The 20,391-nt window shown below is 37.3% G+C and overlaps 2 protein-coding genes across 3 annotated transcripts in view; one reads left to right on the forward strand and one right to left on the reverse strand.

The window, feature by feature from the left end:
- The window catches only part of CMSS1 (cms1 ribosomal small subunit homolog), a 414,201-nt gene that overhangs the window by 193,906 nt on the left and 199,904 nt on the right, over positions 1-20,391 (forward strand). The window lies entirely within an intron of this gene.
- Positions 1-20,391, reverse strand: part of FILIP1L (filamin A interacting protein 1 like) — a 342,434-nt gene that overhangs the window by 185,975 nt on the left and 136,068 nt on the right. The window contains exon 2 of the mRNA XM_078146651.1: positions 12,914-13,043. The gene's annotated coding sequence lies outside the window, so the exon portion shown is untranslated. The remainder of the gene's footprint in view (positions 1-12,913; positions 13,044-20,391) is intronic.

The raw sequence follows: 20,391 nt of genomic DNA on the forward strand, positions 1-20,391 counted from the left end.
CCAAATTTCCCCATAATGTTCTTGTAGTCCTTCCTGGTCTCTTTGCCTAATGACTAAGGATATAATCTTATCTTAACCCATGCCCCACAGGGAGTGAAGAGCCCAATCAGTCTGAATGGGAGAAGCATTGTTTCCATCTTAAACATACAACTATTACAGACATTCTCTAGTATAAAATACAACTCAAAGGATATCTGTATTTGCTACAGAAAAACATTTGATCAAATGTTTCTTGGGTTTCATCACTAAACAATTACACAAGTGATTTCTAAGGCCCACTTCCAGCTTTAAGTTTATGGAACTACAACTATACAACTATGTCCTTTTTTTTTTCTATTAAGAAAATTTAAACAGATGAATACTAGAATTGTGTCTATAGTAATCAAATGTGGTTCAAGCTTGGGGGAAAGTACACTTAGTGCCATACGCAAGTAATGAATACAATCTTCAGGAAGTTGGTTTAAGTAGTGAAGGGGATAAACCTTGGACCCTTTGGCATGTTTATTTTTAAAGGAAAGGTACCTGCTGTTATTTTTTTTAAAAGATGTGACAAAATTAGTCAATTGAATCTTTAATGAAAAAGAGAAATATTTTCTGATGAAGCTTTAAAGATAACAAAATAGTTTGTATGTATGTTTGTGTATTTGTTAATCTTGAGTGTATTGAATGCCTTTCTAACTTCCTCCCATCCAGAATGTAGTTGTTTTATTTTTTTAACATAATCATCAGCAAATATAAACATTTTAATATGCAAAGAACAAAAATGAGAACTACATATGAGCACATGACTTGTGTTATATATAGTTTAGATTTTTTTATAGTATATATTAAATTATCAAGGTAGTAACAAACTTTCCATTTATGTCCCTTTGTGTTCTTTCTTTATCTTTCTCACTGTCTACTAATTCATCCCTCTAATAGAATCACACACACACTCCCCCCATCCTCCAATAACTTTATATTTAAGCAAAATAAATCTAAACATTGTCCATACTACAAAATGTTTGTCTCATTCTAGTCCATCACTTCCCAGCCAAGAGGAATGATGCTAAGGCCTGCTTTCCCATCAGTCTTCTAAAGTTATTATCTGTGCTAATTAGAGTTATGAAGTTTTTTAAAATTGTTTTCCTTCTCCATCATTGTGCTCATCATGTAAATTGTTCTGGTTCTTCTCATTTCACTTTTCATTACTTCATAGAAACTTTCTCTGCAATACTTTTTCAGAAGAAAAAATTCAGAGTTTTGCTGAATTTTTCATGAATTCATCATTTTTATAGTGCAGTATCCATTATGTTCATATACCACGGACTGTTCAGCCATTTCCCAGTTGATGGACACTTTCCCCCCTATTTCTTTACTTTCTCATTTTCTCTTGTTTTTCTCAATGGGCATTCTTGAAATTTCTCTCTTCTGTTAAAGGTATATTTCCGTCACTGTAGGATTATACTCAGTTTTGCAGTTTCTTGGTTGTGTTTTTGCATTTTGATGTATCATATTCCAAGATTTCTTACCCTGGTTTTTTTTTTGGGGGGGGTTGTGAAGCAGTTGGGGTTAAGTGACTTGCGCAGAGTCACACTGCTAGTGAGTGTTATGCGTCTGAGGCCAAATTTGGACTCAGGTCCTTCTGACTCCAGGGCCAATGCTCTACCCACTGAGCCACCTTGCTGGAAACTCTGAGTTTTAGCTATGTCACTTTGGGATGTATTCAGTTTAGAGTATCCTTCAGGGGAGGCTGAAGTTCTGTCTTCAGCAAGCAAACGAAAGAACCCAAACTACAGTGAGGAAATACTCCAGGTTAACAGAAACTCAAGGTAAAATGCTAGAAGGAAATAATTCAGCAATAATTACAAGCATAAACACACAAAAAATGAACCATCCACAAGGACTTTAAGAGTGGATGAAAGAAACAAAGAAAGAGATGAAACAAGAGATAAAGAATTAAATTAGAGCGCTTTGAAAGAGAGAATAAACAACCTGGAACACAGAATGGAAGGAATGGAGCAAAATGAAATCAGTGATTCAGTGATACCAGAAATATTTTTAAAAATTAAACCCTAAAAAATTAGAATATGCATAGTCTCTACTATCAAAAGCAACCAACTGGAGTAAACAAGAAAAAGATAAAGAATCATTGAAAACAATGATCTAACACCAGGATATAATATTTCAAGAAATCACACAAGAAAAGGGCTCTGAAATACTAAGACAGTAAAGCAAAGTTAAAATAGAAAGAATCTGCAGGTCATTTCCTGAAAGAAACTCTAAACTGAATATCTGATAATAAGTGAAAAGCCAATTATAAACTAGAGCAGAGGTAGGGAACCTGCAGCCTTGAGGCCACAAGTGACCTTCTAGGTGCTCAAGTGTGACCCTTTGCCACGCTGATCTTGCTGTGGTGCACAGACAAAGGACACAGAGAGACACATGTGGCCTGGAGGCCACAGGCTCCCCACCCCAGATAGAGTATCTCTTAGTTTGTCTGGAATCTAGGTGGCTTATTTGAAGTAGTATGATTCAGTATGGTTTTAACCATCACCCTTTTAAAAATACTCTATGTGTGTTTGTATGGGTATATGTACGCACTCATGGTTAGTAGGAGGAAAGCCTCAGGTACTTACGTAGATGGATTTTTTGAGATCTCTTTCATTTCCATTATATTCCAATGTACTTCCAAAAAACTGTGTTGTCGTCGGCATAGATCCTCCCACCATCAAATCCTGTGATGCTTCAAGGCAGTTTTATGAGTGGCTAAGCCCTCCAAAACATTCATTATCTTGTGGACAGCTTTCTGAACTTATTAACTAGGTTAGTCTCTGAGAGCCAACATAAAGTGTGATGGTCATGGATTCTGGAACACTCTGTGTGGAGGTTCAAGTCTCAGGTTAGGTGGGGAGGGTCATAGTCCTGGCAGATGTAGCCTGTAGCCAGCAGATGGTGAGATTACTTGGGTGGATGACTGGAAAGGCTATGAAGCTGAAACATAGTCTGGTGTTCAGGCCCAGCAGTAGATAGGGGCTGGTTTGGACACACCCCCAGTCAGCTGGGTTGGGCAAAAGATGGAGAACTCTAAAAAATGAATGGATTAACTTTACCGTGGACTGAGGGCCTGGATCCTGGAAGAGGTAGGTGTGGGGGTCCAGGCCTTAGCTCCATTATGGAAGGAGGAAGTGGGGGAACAGAATCAGGCAGATGGTGAGATAACCTGGGTGGATGGCTGGAAGAGATAGGAAACTGAAGCACGAGTCACCCAGCTTTACTGTGCCTCAGTTATCCAGGCATAAAATGGAAAACATGCTGAAAAGGCAGTGAAATTATTTGCTACAGATCAGAATTTCATGTAAGGCAGCTCTTTCTTGGACTCCATACAAGGAGATTTAGTCACTGAAGTACCAAAAGCACATCATGATTTGGCAGTTCTAAAGCAATCTCATGGAACAGACCCCCCAGATAGCGCTATGGTGAGGCTCCCAGTGAACTATCAAATCACCTCCCAGAGGGTGATGGGATTATTGACTGTTGCATAATTAAAGCAAAGGATTTTGCAAATAGGATTTTTGTTTTAAATAAATACTGAAGAATAATAGCAGTCAGACTTTCAGCTCAAACAATGTGGAGAGAACAAAACTTAGGCTCCCTAGCAGATTTAGGTTGTAGTAGAAGGAATATTAAGGTGAATACCCATTTCCTCCTGTAGAAGAACAGAATCATTACATCAAAGTGTAGAATACCCCACATTTCATTCTCTCTGGGTTGAAGTAAAGGCTCCAAATCCTTTTCTATTCTGTGACCAGAGCGATATAGGCAAAGTCCATTGTCCATGTTCTTGGTTACTGAAGACAGTATGGGTAGTGGTGGTTTGGAGTGGAGATAGGGCGAAGGGAGTGACCTGAAGAAGCTTCTGCCCCTTTTAAACCAATGGAAACATCTGTTCTTCTGTACTGAGGGAAGAATCAAGGAGAACGAGATCTTGCAGAGAATGCATTCCAGATGACAAATGGAAAGATGTGTAGGGGTTACCCCAGTTTGCAATATAAAACATATACAAGCCCTGACATGTCTTATAAAAATCACTAATTTGCACCCCTTCTTTTTAGTTCTTTTATCTGTTACCTTATGATTAAATTAGTATCTTAATGGGGTAGGGTTGTTAGTGGTGTTGAGAAGAAGGTGACTCACTATCACTTTGGGACCATTGTTTCTGCTTCCTTTTGTATGATGTCATTTCTCTTATCCATTTCATGTTTATTTACTGTCTGAATCCACATTCATTTATGTGCCCTTGGATCTGAAGTATCGTTTATATATTTTTGTGTTGTTAATATTTTTAATTGGTGTTTTTAAAGTAGATGTACTTTGTGTATTTGACAGGCCAACAAAGTTGAGCATAAAAAGGGCAGCTTTTTTAAAAGTAACCATATAAGGTGAAAATTCCTTCTGTGTGTGTGTGTGTGTGTGTGTGTGTAAATGTCAGGTTTTATCAGCCGTGATATTCATTAATATTTATTGTAACAGTTTACAGCGCAGACCCTTGATTCCCTGAGGGATATGAATAACCCAGATGACGTAACTTTGGAAAATGTAATAAATCTATACTTGAAACCATTTCTTCTAATGGGAAGTTTCTTGAAAGTTGTAAAGCTAAATTGCCCCACCAGGATGAAGGAAGCACTGCCTAGAGCTATAGGCAGTCATCATTGACCTCTTTTGTCCCCTTTTCTTTGTTGGAATATCACGTCATGTTTTGGATTTTATCTGGGATTTTGCTTTATTTTCATTGTTGTTGTTTGGTGGTCTCCTCCTCTGTAATTTTTGATAAATATACAAGGTCTTAGTTGTATTAAACATAGACCATTATTTACTTTTTCTTTTATTTGTGATTGTTTTTATGTGTTATACCATGGCATCCCAAAGTCATCAGATGTGGGGTTTAAATAGATGTTTCACATGCTGAAATCTCATAGAATAGTGTCAGTGGCCCTAGGCTTGGAATCAGGGGATCTTGCTTCACCTCTAATACTAACAAGACCTATGACTTGGCTAAGTGACTTTGCAGGACCTCAGTTTCCTCATTTATAAAATGACTGATTCAGACTAAATGATCTGCAAATGCTAATGTTCTCAGATTCTGTGAATTGGAACAAACTCTAGAGGTTATCTGGTCCAATCATCTACCCAGTGCAGCAGTATCTTCTATAAGCGTCCATGACAGGTGACCACTGAGTTTTTGCTTGACCATGACTAACACTCCATGATAGAGGACTCACTCCTAGGCAGTTGCGTTTCATTTTGAGACAACTCTGATCATTTAAAAAGCTCTTACATTGTTTTGAAACTAGCTTTCCTATTCATCCTGAGGTTTCCAGTGGTGCACAGAATAAGTGTAATCACTCTTCCAGATGACATTCCTTCAGATAGTTGAATGCCTACCGCCATTTTCCCATTGTTTTGTCCTCTTTGGGTTCAATATCCAGAATTCCTTATACTCACCTTATATGGCATAGTCTCTAGAATCTTCACCATTCTGGCTGTCCCAATTCTTGTGCTTCAGTTTGTCAATGTCCCTACTAAAATGTCACTATACATATCAGATGTAATTTGATCAACATCAGATATACTGGAACTATCACCTACTTTGTTCCAGTCTCTGTGTTTCTTTTAAGAGAGTCTAAGATTTTTAGCTGACGTGGCACAGATGGTTCATTGAGCTTCTGGTCGTCTAAGACCACTAGATTTTTTTTAAGGACTGCTTTCAAGCCAGGTCTTTTGAGTCTCATATGTATACAGCTCATATTTTAACTAAAGTTAGACTTCATATTTATATCTATCAGAACTTCATCTTGTTAGCTAGATCCTTCCAATGTGTTTAGATCATTTACAGTCCTATTTCTGCCCATGCAGATCAAGACACCCTAGCTTTGTGTCAGCAGTAGAGCTGATATATCTTCTTTGTTGTTGTTTGGTCCTTTTCAGTTGTGCCTGACTACCATGTGGGATTTTCTTGGCAAAAATACTGAAGTTTTGCCATTTTCTTCTCCAGCTCATTTTATAGATGAGGAAGTGGAGGCAAACAAGGTTAAGTGCCTTGCCCAGGGTCACATAGCTAGTAAGTGTCTGAGATTTGAACTCAGAAAGATGAGTCTTCCTGTCTCCAGGCCCAGCTCCATCTAGCCACCGTGCATATTTTTTAGTGGCCCCCATTTCTATTTTGAGTTTGACATCAGTGCTTTAAAGCAGACTGTCTCATGTGAGCAAGATGGTGATGTGTTGTGCAGTGGTTAGAACCAACCAGTCTTCACAGTCTTTTCTTCGTATTTATGAAACCAGTTATTTTTATATCCACATCAAGAATTATGTTTTTCTCTACTCTTTATTCTTCCTTCTTTCTTCCCTCATTTCCTTCCTCCTTACCATACTCAGTTATTGTTGTTTTCTTTTTCAACCTATGGCTAAAATCCTTTTGTATCATTGTGATTTTTTTCCCTCAGTTATGTAAAATTTTAAGGTTTGGGAATAGATATTACTCAGTTTAGCAGGTTTTTACTTCCCCATCAAGGATTGCTATTGTACTGGGCCCCATCAAAATAGTTTGGAGACTTAGTCAGAACTTTTCTAATAAATGTAATGTGTCGGATTTGAAAAACTATTTAGAGCAGAGTCTTTGTGAAGTTATATGGGCCACCTGTACAAGATGTAACTCTGAGGAGAATGAACTCAATGGACCGTGCTATACTTGGAAGAAATAGCTTTTTTCCCCCTTTTCCTTTTTCTTTTTTTTCCTTCCTTTTTTTCCCCCTTTAGCTGAATTAAATCAAGCTGGCAGTGCTCTGCACAGCCTTTATTGAGAGCCCTGGATGGGAGATAAATGGAGCCTGCCTGTCTGCGCTGCTGCAGTATCCATCTGCAGTGCAGGTGGGTGTTGGCTGAGAGTCTAGGTGACCACTACATGCTTCCTTAGTTCCTTTTCTGACTGGAATAGGGGAGAGAATATTTTTAAGTCCTTAGGAAAAAAAAACTAAGCTCCCACCTCCTTCTTTAATCATGAAGAAAGAGTTTTAGAAAGATTTGGATTCAGACTAGCAGTGGATACAAGCACAGGACTCTTGGAGTCTGTTCTTGGCTCTTGAAATTGCCTCTGACTTTGAGCGAGTCAGCTGCCCTCTTTGCTTCGGCTTCTTCTCCTGTAAAATAATATTCCCTCTGGCATTAATACTTACCTCATAAGGTTATCTAGAGGATAATGGTAGTAATAATGCCTTGTATGTTTACATCATTTCCCTTCTCAGTAGAACTCAAAGCACTTTATAAACATTGAGCCTGAACCTGCTCATAGAAAGAAAGAATTTTTGAAGATTTACTAAGACCACTAAGGTGCATTTTAACAAACTGAGAAAGATAATAATTTGGTAAACTAATCCACTGGCATGAAGATTTTCCATCACTTTACAACCCTATCTTCTTTCCTTTCTTCTGGGTATAAAAATGCTGAGTTGAACTGAGAGGGATGATAGAGATGGAGGAATATGACCATTCTGTATATTGGACTAAGAGATTGCTGTGAGTGATCAGTACAATCCACAGTGACGGTTGGGACTTAAGGATCAGCAGAAACTCCTTATTCCTGGGAAAAGGTTCAGATGAGATAATATAGGTAAAACATTTTACAAATTTAAAGCGCTATATGAATACTAGTTATTCTTACTCTCCTGTAGGCTGCAGGACATTTGGGAAATTTAACACTGACCCCTCCCCACCCAAGACTCTCCAGTGAACAATCCAGGGTTACATCATATTTCGACTGATCTTTCCTACTGGAGTTTGCTGTGTAAAGAATGTGGGAATATTCTTAGCATGTGTTGTACGGAGAAAGAGAAGAGTTGACACACAGAACTTATCACTGTTTGGCCTGGCCCATAGTACCTTTGAAACAATGATAGGCTTCAGCTAGCGTTCTTTGTGCTGAGGAAAGACAGGCTATAATTTATTTTTTTCCCTGGGGCTATGTCTAGGATTTCCAATATAAAGGCATCAAGAGAGTCATCAGCTTTTTCCCAGATCATATGTTGAATTACTGGCAGATTCCAGGAAAGTAACAGTCTTTTGGTTCTGAGTCACATTGTGGTATAATTGAGGTGCCTTACTAGCAGCTAAAGGTCTTATATGTTGACCCTATTCCACCTACACCACCACCCCCAAACCATAAATCTCTAAGTCAGGGCTCTGAAGATGGTTTGTCATTAAATTGTCAATTCTAGCTTAATAGTGCTGACCAAATACTGCCACTTCCATTAACTTTGCCTTTATAAATGCTTCCTATAGGTTTTCACTGGTTGGGCACCTAGGTGGCACAGTGGGTAGAGTGCCTGGCCTGGAGTCAGGAAGACCTGAATTCAAAATCTTGCCTCCGACACTTACTGGCTATGTAACCCAGGGCAAGTCACTTGACCTTGTTTGCCCCAGTTTCCTCCTCTCTAAATTGAGCTAGAGAAGGAAATGGTAAACCACTCCAGTATCTTTGCCAAGAAAACCCCAAATGGGATCACAAAGAGTTGGACGTGACTGAAAAATGACTGAACAATGGTGAAGATGCAAGGAAAGAAGTATGGCAGGGGTACCATCTTCCTTGTGTCCTGGCAGTTAAAATCCTTTCCTTTCCTTCCATTGTTAAATGATCTGGATTATCCCTTCTTCCTCTCAACCGAAAGGTTTCAGGTAAGGGTAGCAAGCTTTTCATCACTTAAAAAAAAAAAGGCTAGCCCTAAGCCAAGTCATTATAAGATAGAATGGAAAGATGATGGAAAAACTTCTGTACTTAGAGTCCAGTGTTAGGGATTCATATTCCAATTCTGCCACCACAGAAGGAAAACTGGCCTTGTTCAAGGACTTGAAGAGGCATTTCACTTTGAAGTAAACATATGGTGAACCCAGTGGGACACGGTCAGCCTTGGCCATTGGTTGAAGCATTAGAAAGTTGTTGGGTTCCAGGGATTTGCACGTGGAAAATGAATGCTGTTGAGAGATTACCAGATTGTAAATTCATCAAGGGACTCTGATGATATCATAAAACGTGAGGGACTGGTGTCATATGGCAGCATCGGAAACCTCTCTCCTGGTCTGATTTAAACCTGGGTAACCTATTCCATACCTGCCCGTTAGTTATTACAGTCATAACACGGCAATGACACAGTCTTCTTTTCTGTTTCTACTGCTGGGCACAGCTGTACCCAGTCATTCTTTCCAGTGTAAATAATGTTTCATGTTTCCACAGGCTGTCGCGAGATCTTTCTGTGCTTATGAAATGAACCCATGTCACCACCCTCATTTGGAAAGATTTAATGTATGGATGAAGCCAGGGAACAACCTAGGAAGGCCAGATATTTTTTTCCCCTCTCCCTAGATACATCTTATGCCTTGTGAACATTTAGATTGGCCTGGGTGGTATGATTTGTAGTATAATGAATTCGAGGTAGAAAAATTGTATAATTTACATCAGGCTGATTTGAGCATTTCTTGTTGGCATTTTTTCTTTCACATTTTATGTAAAGAATAAATGTTCTTTTCACAAGATGACATTTTACAAGCCAGGAATAATTTAGGCAGGAACTCTTTTGACCCTAATGCTCTTAGTATTGAGAACAAGGGGTTTATATAAGCTTCAAGTTAGAGAGATGAGGCAAAACTCTGTAATGGCTTCCTTTTTCCACTCCCAACCTAAGATAAAGAATAGTAGGCATTTGGGGCAGAAAGTCAATGAATAATAACAGTACATTTATCACTTTAAAGGATACAAAACATGTGACTGTCCTATAAAAAAAGATAATAAAATTTGTAGTCTCCACACAAAGATTGTTGTTTACCCATAGGAAGTGGACCTGGTCTACTAAGATGCAAAGGAAGATGAAGCTGATAATAGTGATTAAGATAGAGTGGGAAGAGCCTTGGCTATGGATGGAATCAGAGCCTCTGGGTTCAGTCCTGCTTCCAACACTTATTATTACCTGTGTGACCTTAAGCAAGTCACATTTATTTCCTTGGGGTTCATTCTTCTCATCTGTAAAATGTGGAAGTTGTGCTAGATTATGATTATTTTCACCTAAGTTTTATGTAAGAAGTAGGACTTACATATAAAAGCAGAGTGAAAGAGAATGAATCAAAATGTTTCCCTTTTCTCCCTCTTGTTTGTGTAAGTACATAGGTGGACATTTTCAAAATTTCAAAATTGAAATCTGAAAATAAGTTTTCACATCACTGTAAGCAAGAAAGTATTGATGAAGTTTCCCAAGTAACCCTTTTAAAATAGGCCCAATGACTTTGTCTTCTTGATCCCATTTATAAAAAACAAAGTCAAAAGTATGACATGCTTATGCAGGTTCATGGATGTGAATCTAGAACAAGTAGAAAGAAAAACTTAAGATATACAGGTGCAAACACCATAATACACACATAGAGATATAATAAAAATATGCATACACATATATAGAATATTGTAGTTTTTTCATTTGCAACTGTAGACAATGGAAACTCAAAATCCTTTGTGTCTGTGTGGTCCTTTTTTTTTTTTTTGACTGACTTTTGACATTTTAAATTCCTGGAGTCGGGAGAACCTGTGTTCACATCCAGCCTTAGATCCTTACTAGCTGTGTAACCCTGGGCAACTCACTTAATCCCAATTGCCTCCAAAAACAAAACAAAATAAAAAATTAAAATAATAAGTTTTATCTAGTAAACAGCTGTTTCATTGTACTAGATTTATAAGTAGTGTACAAATAGGGATGTGAAAGAATTCATTCCTTTACTGAAAGGCCTAACTCACATGCAATTGATAATTGATCAGCTGAAAAAAATCTGCTTAATACTAAAAGTTAATGTACTAAACCTACTAACATGAAATATGATAAATATGTCCACATATAAACAGGGGTTCTTAATCCCCTACAGGAAGCCTTCCTCAACCCCTCTTAATTCTAGAGCCTTCCCTCTGTTATTTCCTATTTATCCTGTATGTAGCTTGTTTTGTGTATATTTGTTTGCGTGTTGTTTCCCCCATTAGATTGTGAGCTCCTTGAGGGCAGGGACTGTTTTTTCCCCTCTTTTTGTATCCCCAGGCCTGGCAGAAGGTAGGTACTTAATAAATGTTGATTGATTGACTAATTGATTTTTTTGCATCATGGTCCCCTTTGATAGTCTTCTGAAACCTATAGACCCCTTCTCAGAATAAAGTTTTTAAGTGCATAAAATAAAATATGTAAAACTACAAAGGAAAACAATTATATTGAAATGTTTTTAAAAATAATTTGGTAACTAAGTTCACAGACCTTAGGGTAAGTACAAATGCTTGTATCCCACTTATTAGGGAACTTTTAATACTCTTATTCTGTTAGATAATTTCCTTATCTTTTTTTAACATCCCTGATCTATGTGGTCCACACATACAGAGCATCCTTCCTGTAATGTTAAAAATAATCTTTTGTGATAAAATGTTATTTTAAAAAAGACTAGTAAAAGGAACTACAGGATTTTTGTGATATATTCCCCCAGTACCTTCTTATTCTTCATAGCTTATTTAAAGTGAAATCTGCCTAAATTATTCTGACACTGTTTTAGGTTTCTATTAAGTAGAGAACAGAGAAGGTTCTCTGTGTTTCTCTTTAACTGTCGTTTCAAAGATCAACCAGGATACTATGACAGGTTTGATCTTCTTTTAATTTGAAGGTTAAATTCAACCCCTTCCTTTGCTTTTAAGTAACAAGAATGTTTCCATTGTTTGATATGGGGAGGCTAATTTGTCATTGAAGAATTTGTTACTTCTATTATAACAAATTTGTGTGGCAGTATATACAATATATGCTTTGAAGCTCAGGCTAATTTCTTTTGGTTTGAACCTTCAGTTTTTACCTGGTTTCACAAAATAGGATTTTTTTTTTGGTTTTCAATCACTTTTACTGCCTGTTTTGCTGACTTTCTAATACAAACTAGAGAAATTAGAAGGGCAAATTAGGAAAGAAAGCCCTTCTATTACATTAAACTCTTACATGGTTCCATACTATCAAATTGCATTGAATGACATAACACTGCATTTCAGGCAAACCATCTGCAAGACCCTTGGTGTGGAGGGTCTACTAAGTCTCAAGTAAGCCAACATTTAATGTATTTTAGATCCAATCCTCACCTTCTCACTTCTAGTATAAATTGTGTGCCAAATAGCTCAAGTATGAGAGAGTTTTCTGCTATAGATGCTTCTTCCTGTGACCCTCTTATCTAAGTTTAATATTCAGTCATTTAATGTTGGATCAAATTTTAGCATTATGGTAAAGATATATTGCAGAAAAAAATAATAGTTGACATTTATATAACGCCTTAAAGACAAAGTACTTTATATTATCTCATTAGAGACACCTAGGTGGTGAAGTAGGTAGAGCCTTGGGTCTGGAGTTAGAAAGATCCTGAGTTCAAATCCATCCTCAGACACTCACTAGCTGTATGACCCTGGGCAAATCATTTAACCTTTTTCCTGCTTCAGTTTTCTCAACTGAGAAACATGGGTATTCTTATAGCATCTACTCCCCAGAGTGTGTGAGGATCAATTGAGATAATATTTATAAGGCGCTTAGCACAAGTGCCTGGCACAAAGTGGGCACTTAATAAATGCTTGTTGCCTCTACCACCACCCCTTTCATTTGATCTTCACAATTATCCTGTATTAGTAGGTATCATTCCCATTTTACAGATGAAAACACTATAGCTGAGAGGTTAGTTTTCCATGGTCACAAATCTAATAAATGCTAGAGATAAGATCTGAACTCAGATCTCTTGATTCCCAGTACAGTGTTATTTCTGCTGGATCATCTTGCCTCTCATTTGCAAAATCAGTTAGCATCAAACCTTTCAGTACTCTTAAATTAAAAATATCTCTTACTATGAGGTTGACCCAGGAAATGAAGCTGTATGTCTAATGGAGAAGTCCTCAAATGTTTACCAGTCTTCAGAACACTTCAGAAGGGTAAAAGCTGTCTCAGCCCACCACTCCACTGGCTTCTTGTTTGTAGCTTTAAGAAAAAAATACAAAAGAAGAATGGAGTTGAACATAGGTCATAGAATCAGAGACAGAGAACTAAAAGAGAACTCATCATTGAGGTGATATCTAGTTTTTATTAAATATTCTAAGCAAATTATTAATCCGTGTCAAAAACAAATATATGTTGTCTGGTAAGAAAAAGTTAATGCTATGAAGACACTCTTTTTAGACTACTGGTAGTTCCTATATTATACTTTGAGAACTATTATTTTATTATCCTAGTAGATAAAGGGTTAAATTGGAAAAGAGAGTACCTGTATCCTTTCTATTCTTCCATTTTTCAGCTTGTCGAATAATGAGAATAAAATTGGCATTTTGGAATTCAGTATGAGGTTTTAATAAGTTAAATGTGAATCAGACATTCTTTAGAGCCTCAAAGGAGGCATCCAAACAAACTATTGCTATAGTAATCATTGTATGCAACAAGTCTTTTGCTTTCTTATCTAAATCAACCTAAGACTTGGTCCTACCTTCTCCATTCTTTAGCCAGTGCTTCCACTCTGCGATTCAAAGGGACAGAAGCTATAATTATTTTGTACAAGATTATTAAATTAGGGAGGTGTTCCAGTGACTTTCCAGTAAGACATTTTGATGGTCATAAAGTTTTATTTTTAAATTTCTAATAAGGAAAAAAATTATAAAAGTTATATGGTGGTTGGATATGTAAGCAATCATTCTAAGTAAGATGACTTGAAAATTTTACTATTGACCTTTTCCCCCTTCATTAAGTGGCAGTTTCAAAAAAGTCATGTCACTGAGCCCAGGATGGATTTTAAGTGTTTTATTTCTTCAGAGTGCCTGGTAGATTTATTTTTGCAAAGCTTCATAGAGTTAAAAGCCTAGAGATTCATACTACTTCTGAGTCCCTCCAACTGTTGTCACACATTGCTTCTATAATTCCAGATGATTTCATTCTTACATTAGCTTAATAGTAATATGTTTTAGAACTTAGAGGGGGAAAAAGAATCAAAAAGGGTGCTTTCCTAGAAAAGTATACTTTTTATAGAAACAATGAAAATACAATATCTCTGATTTTTTTAAAAATAAGATTTGTATTGATTGAGATTAGATGGAAAACAATAAAATGTATAAAAATATCATTAGAAAAATTGTATCCTCTCAAAACATGTTACTTATTTTGACAAATCATCAATAAATTGGATCCATTTTCTATGCATTTAAATAAAGGGTTCTTCATTCATAATTTGATTCTGTAGAATTAGCTTTATCATGAAACAAAGGATAGGAAGATGTTGACTGAAATGTTTCTCTTTTTTTATGAAAGTGTGTTCATTCTCTGTATTTGCTGAATCAATCATTAAGGCAAATAGTACCAGGCCTTGTTTCCACCCAAGAGTTGCTAAAGAGTTTCCTTAGAAAGTGTCTCTCTTTTTCTTTCTAAGAAACTCAAGAATGTGTCCCATTAGAATAATGAGAAATGGGGGAAAAAAAACCCTGTAGTTTAGAGCTCTGATATGCTTCTGTGTTTCTTTACCAGTTGTTGAACACTTTGTAGAATCATATATCATGTTAAGAGTTCTGCTAGATGACTTCTTAGCTGACTTCTTCAATAGAGATTCTGCACTGTGATTCCAAGTGTGGAACATACCAAGATGATTCAGGAAAGGATTATTGTTGTGTCATTTCAGTCATGTCTGACTCTTCGTGACCTCATTTGGGGTTTTCTTGGCAAGGATAATGGAGTGGTTTGCCATTTCCTTCTCCAGCTCATTTTATACATGAGGAAACTGAAGCAAACAGGGTTAAGGGATTTGCCCAAGGTCATACAGCCAGTAAGTGTCTGGGGTCAACTTTGAACTCAGGAAGATGAATCTTTCTGACTGCAGGCCTGGTGCTCCCTCCATGGGCAGCACCTAGAAACTGGTGGTTTAACAGTATAGTAAGAATGCTGACCTAGGCTCCATAAAATGGAGGGGGCCTGGGTATAGCGAGAAGTGGAACTTCCTTAGAGGGAAGAAATGAAAAAAATTTAACCCAGACCTGGTGAACTGAGAACTATCTACTATGACAAATAAAGGAAAGTGACTTTTGACATTATTAGGTGGTGGTACTTTCTCTTGTTTTTCAAAAGACCTTCCCTTCCTGGTATGTCTACGAACATCTACGGCACCATCTTTATACTTTTGTACCTTTGTACTCTTAATCCACTAGATGATTTTTCTTCCTAGGCCAGTGATGATTTTCCCATCTATTAGAATATTTATTACTGGTACTGTAGAAACATGCTTGTGAACCCTGCTTATATCCCCCAGAAAGATACATGGTACCTCTTCCTTCTCTCATGCTGTGGTTCATTGGTTAATTGTGCTTAGCGCAGTGCTTGGCACATAGGGGCTTAATAAATGCTTTTTGATTGATTGATGCTGTGACATTTACAAAAGAGAGACGTCATCTCCAATCCCTAATTAATGCAATCTTAGTTTGTTGTTGTTTTTTTAAAGCTAAAGATATGACTCTTTGCTTCCTTATTTCTTAGTACTTCAGAGTCTCTAGCATAGTTATTGAAAAAAGTATAAAAGCCAAACAGGACTTCTCTCCTGTTGTTCTGTTATATATCCATGTACATATATGCATATACATTATCTTTTGTGATTTGGGTCAATCAATAAACATTTTTTAAGCCCATACTATATGCCAGGCACAGTATTAAGCTAGGGATACAAAAAGAGGCAAAAGATCGTTCCTGCCCTCAAGAAGCTTACAATCTAACAGGAAGAAAACATACAAACAAATAGATACAAAGCAAACCAATGCAGGATAGATAGGAAATAATTAACAAAGCAAAGGCACTAGAATTCATGGAGGTTGGGGAGAGGGGTATTTTAATAAACACTACCTAAATGCTAAATTGATTGGAATGGATTCTTCTTAGTTCAAAGAATTTATCTCTAGGATCTGTAGGCAGGTGTGTGCTGAAGTCAGCTCAAACCAGAGCCAATTGTTAAATTTCCAGTATTAGCATTTATATCTCAGAAATCAGTGAATACTACAAATTGGGACTTGATTTATTGCTTTCTCGATTGTCTAGACTGAGGAAAAAGTTGGAGAAAATTCAGATGAAACTTAAAAGTGTATCGTAAGGTACTTTTTTTACCCAGTGAGCCTGTTATTAAACATTTGCCTGCACACCACTTCCTATAGGTAGGAGAAAATATCTTTCTTTTCTCTTTCTTATCTCCCATACACATGCTTTAAAAAAATGGAAATTCAGAAGTATATGTGATAAAACGACTATCCAGGAAGTGGAAGTACCATACAATGGGCCACCATTGTAACTCCCATGGAAATTCAAAGAAGATAGCAACAAAAATTAGCAACTTAGTTTCCGAGAATTACCAACAACTTTTTATTTTATTTCATACTCAGTAGATGATTGACTGTTTTATAGTTTTCCTAATCTTGCCCATTTAGTCTGTAGCTGAGCAGGGAATTCCTGACTATTCACCACATGACTTTGGCTTCCTCATAAACTAAACAACTGAGGCACCCACACCCAATTGAACATGGCATTTATTTTTCCTATTCCTGCATCCTTTGCCATTTTGCTAATGAGCTGGAAAATGGCCAATAACCAGGCAGCTGAAAGTAGAAGAAGCCCAGGTGTAAGAAGGTAAAAGCACTCTCTTGCTGGGTTAAAAGCACTTCTTTTTCCTCACTAATTCACCACAGAGAAACTAAAATCAGTTTTATCTCATCCCTTGCATAATGGGAATATGATTTATGGAAAATTAGTCATTTTAACACTACAATTACAACAGGATTTTTTTCTTCCTTCTTTCCTTCCTTCCTTTGTTTTTCTTTCTTTCTCTCTTTCCTTCTTTCTCACCTGAGGGTGTTTGTTTGGGATTTTACCTGTACAGTTTTAAAGCTACGTTTGGCTTCTCTATGAAATACACTTAGAAAACCTGATCTCAGCATATAGATCCTGAACTGTATAATACACTTGGCAATACATGTTTACCAAATATGAACTCCAGAAAGGGAGAGAGAGAGAGAGAGAGAGAGAGAGAGAGAGAGGGAGAGAGGAAAGAGGAAGAGAAGGAAGAAGAAGACAATGACGGAGGAGGAGAAGAAAGGAGGGAGGGAGTATGTGTGTGTGAGAGAGACAGAGACAGAGAGAGACAGAGGTGTGTGTTAGGACTAAAATTAAGAGTATTGTCATTTGTAATTCCAGACAAATTTAGCTTCCAGAAAAGCAATAAAACATCTAGTTAGAACAAGAGGCTAATGAGGTAAAGGTGGTGGAGATTATATTTCTATAGCAGAGAGTTTCCTTTCCTATGTTCCATGGTTGAAGACCACCTGGCCAGCTAATTTGAAAATACAGGTGACCAAGCATGATGGCGAACATCTGTAATCCCAGCTACCCCAAAGGTTGGGGCTGCCAGATCTCTGGAGCTCCAGAGGTCTGAGCTACAGTGGACTAAGGCCTAGGGGCATCAACTCAAATAGTAAACTGTACTGTAGGCCTCATATTGATTACTTTATTGTATTTTTATTTCTTTTGTTAAATATTTCCCATTTAAATTTTATTTTGGTTCAGACTGCACTTGGCAGTGCTGTGGGCCATGTACATGTTTGACACTTCTGGCCTAAGCCAATAGGATGTCCTTGATAAGTAAGCCTTAATATGATTAGTCCCCCAAAAGGGGAGCTAGGACCAGGTAGTGAGAGAAGGAAGGAAGGAGAGAAACAAGGGAGAGGAAGGAAGGAAAGAGGGAGAGAGAAAGAAAGGAAGGAAGGAAGATGAATGTCATAGTGTCAAAATGGGCATCAGCTGAAAGGATATAAATAATCCAGCAGAAATCTGTCACCAATAATGGGAAAAAAATTCAAAATATATGTCCCATTCCTACCAATTCAACAGCTGTTGATTGTCAAGAAGACAATAAAGAAGTTCACCTTTTTTTAATGGGTCAGGCATTTGTTAGATGTTGGTATACCACCCATTTCTCTTAATCTTAGAAGTTAATACTAGAAGAAGACCTAAGAGAAGGTTGTCATTGTCAAAGGAATGGGGAAGGTGTCTTCTCCTATCTCTTCTTTGGGACCAGGCTTGTACTTTGTAATTAAGTAACATATTTTCCATTGTGTTCTTCCTTTCCATTTATATTGTTGGAGACCATTTTATATAAATTTGTTTCTTGCCTCTGCTTACTTCACTTTATGATGGCACATATTAGTATTTCCATGCCTCTCTGCATTCATTGTATGCGTCATGTCTTCAGCACAATAATATTCCATATACCCATCTATAAGAGTGTGTTGAGCCCTTCTCCAAACAATTGGCATCTGCTTCACTTCCAATTCTTTTTTACACAAAAAAATCAGTATTTTGGTGCATATGGAGCCTTTCTTTTTATCAGTAATAGACAGTCTAGCTCACAGGATGTAGACACTAACTTTTTTTATTAGACCTATGTCTTCATTCTGGAAGACATAGTTCCAAAAGTTAGAAGTTGTTGACAAAGTTTATTAAAATAGAAAGATTCTAAAAAACAGGTTTTTCATATTAACTTTTAGTCAAGGAATTCCTTAGTAGTTTGCCAGAAGTACAATAACATTGGTGCAGTCATATTGATAATTGAGTCAATGGAACCATATTTCTACAGGCTTACCCAGTATTTTCTTACCTTGGTCTTTATCAAAAATCTCCTTAATGTAATAATGTTACTAAAAGATTAAGGTCAGAGGACAATGATATAGCAAGTAAATAATGTTTAATTCATTTTATATGAACTCATAAATTCCTTAGTGTTTATTAAATTAGGCATTTAACTAGGATTGCAACCGTCCTTCATGTTTAGTGGCAAGCCAGTAAGCATGTCTCTTATTCTAATACAGGTTTCTGAGCTATTGTATGTGAGAGAGGAGCATGGCAGATAGAATCTTAGTGGCAAAGCGTCATGCTGAAGAACGTAAGAAATGAAGATACCCTTCTGTATTTGAATGTAGCATATTACGTATTGTCTCAGCAGTCAATTTAGTTCAGTTTGACAAACAACCATTTATACAAAGACAAAAATGAAACTGTTCTTGCCTTTGAGAAGTTAACATTTTTTTTTTCCTGGACTAATAACATCTACACAGCATAGGGCAAAAAAGGAAGAAATACATATAGAAGTGACTGTTGATGAATCACAATAAACTAATAAAAAAATTTTTTTAAAGGAAGGAATAAAGCATAGATTAGGTGCCTACATGGATTTTGCAAAAGTTGCCTAGTTGTTGAGTTGTGTCTGACTCTTCAAAAGACCCCATTTGGACTTTTCATGGCAAAGATATTGGAGTGGTTTGCTGTTTCCCTCTCCCGCTCATTTTGTAGATGAGGAAACTGAGGCAAACAGGGTGAAGTGACTTGCCTAGGGTCACATAGTAAGTGTCTGTAGCTAATTTGAACTCAGAAAAAGATGACTCTTCCTGACTGTAAGGCCAGCACTCTGTGCATTATAGGACCACCTAGCTGCCCAATGAATTTTATTTCAATAGATCCTCACAACCCTGTGAAGTTACAGCTGGTTTTATCCCTATTTTGCAGTTGAGGAAATTGAGGCAGACAGAGGTGAAGTGACAGGCCCAGAGACACACAGCTAGTAAGTGTCTGAGGCTGAATTTGTCCCCAGGTCTTCCTGACTCCAGGTCCAGCGCTCTATCCACTATACCACCTAGAAACCTAGGTGTAGGTAGGGAATAAAGGGGGCAGGAAAGAGATAAGGAAGGGAAAAAATCACTACCAGCTTGGGGCAGAAGATCAGGTAAAGGCATCATGGGAGGAGGTCATAAATGAGCTGTACTTTAAAGGAAGATAAGGTTATGAAAGGAATAGCATGGCTTGGCATTTAATACATTGCCTGGCACTAGCAGGTGCTTAATAAATATTGGTTGATTGATAAAATTTGTATGGAGTGTATTCTAGATATGGGCAGGGAATGGATTTTGCCAAAGTATAGAGACAGGAAGGGAAAATGTTTAGGGAATGTCCAGTTCCCTGGTTGGCTGTACAGTACATTAAGAGAGTCACGTGAAATAAGCCTGAGAAGGTAGCCTGGAGCCTGCTTTACAGGGTTGTAAGTGCCAAGCTAAGAAAGAGGGTATTTGATCCCAAAGGAAATAGGGAGCTCCTGAAATTTTTGGCAGAAGGGAACGACCCAATCCCTCAGAAAATTATATATGCAGTTGTGTCAAAAGTTGATTTGAGATTGGAGACACAAGGAACAGAAAGATTAATTAGGAGGCTGATGCCATAGTCAAGGTGAGAGGTGATCGGGGCTTGAATTAAGAAGGTGGTTGTGGTAGTG

This window comes from Phascolarctos cinereus, unplaced genomic scaffold, assembly GCF_003287225.1.
Source record: "Phascolarctos cinereus isolate Bilbo 61053 unplaced genomic scaffold, phaCin_HiC Scaffold_726;HRSCAF=1367, whole genome shotgun sequence".
Taxonomy (NCBI): domain Eukaryota; kingdom Metazoa; phylum Chordata; class Mammalia; order Diprotodontia; family Phascolarctidae; genus Phascolarctos; species Phascolarctos cinereus.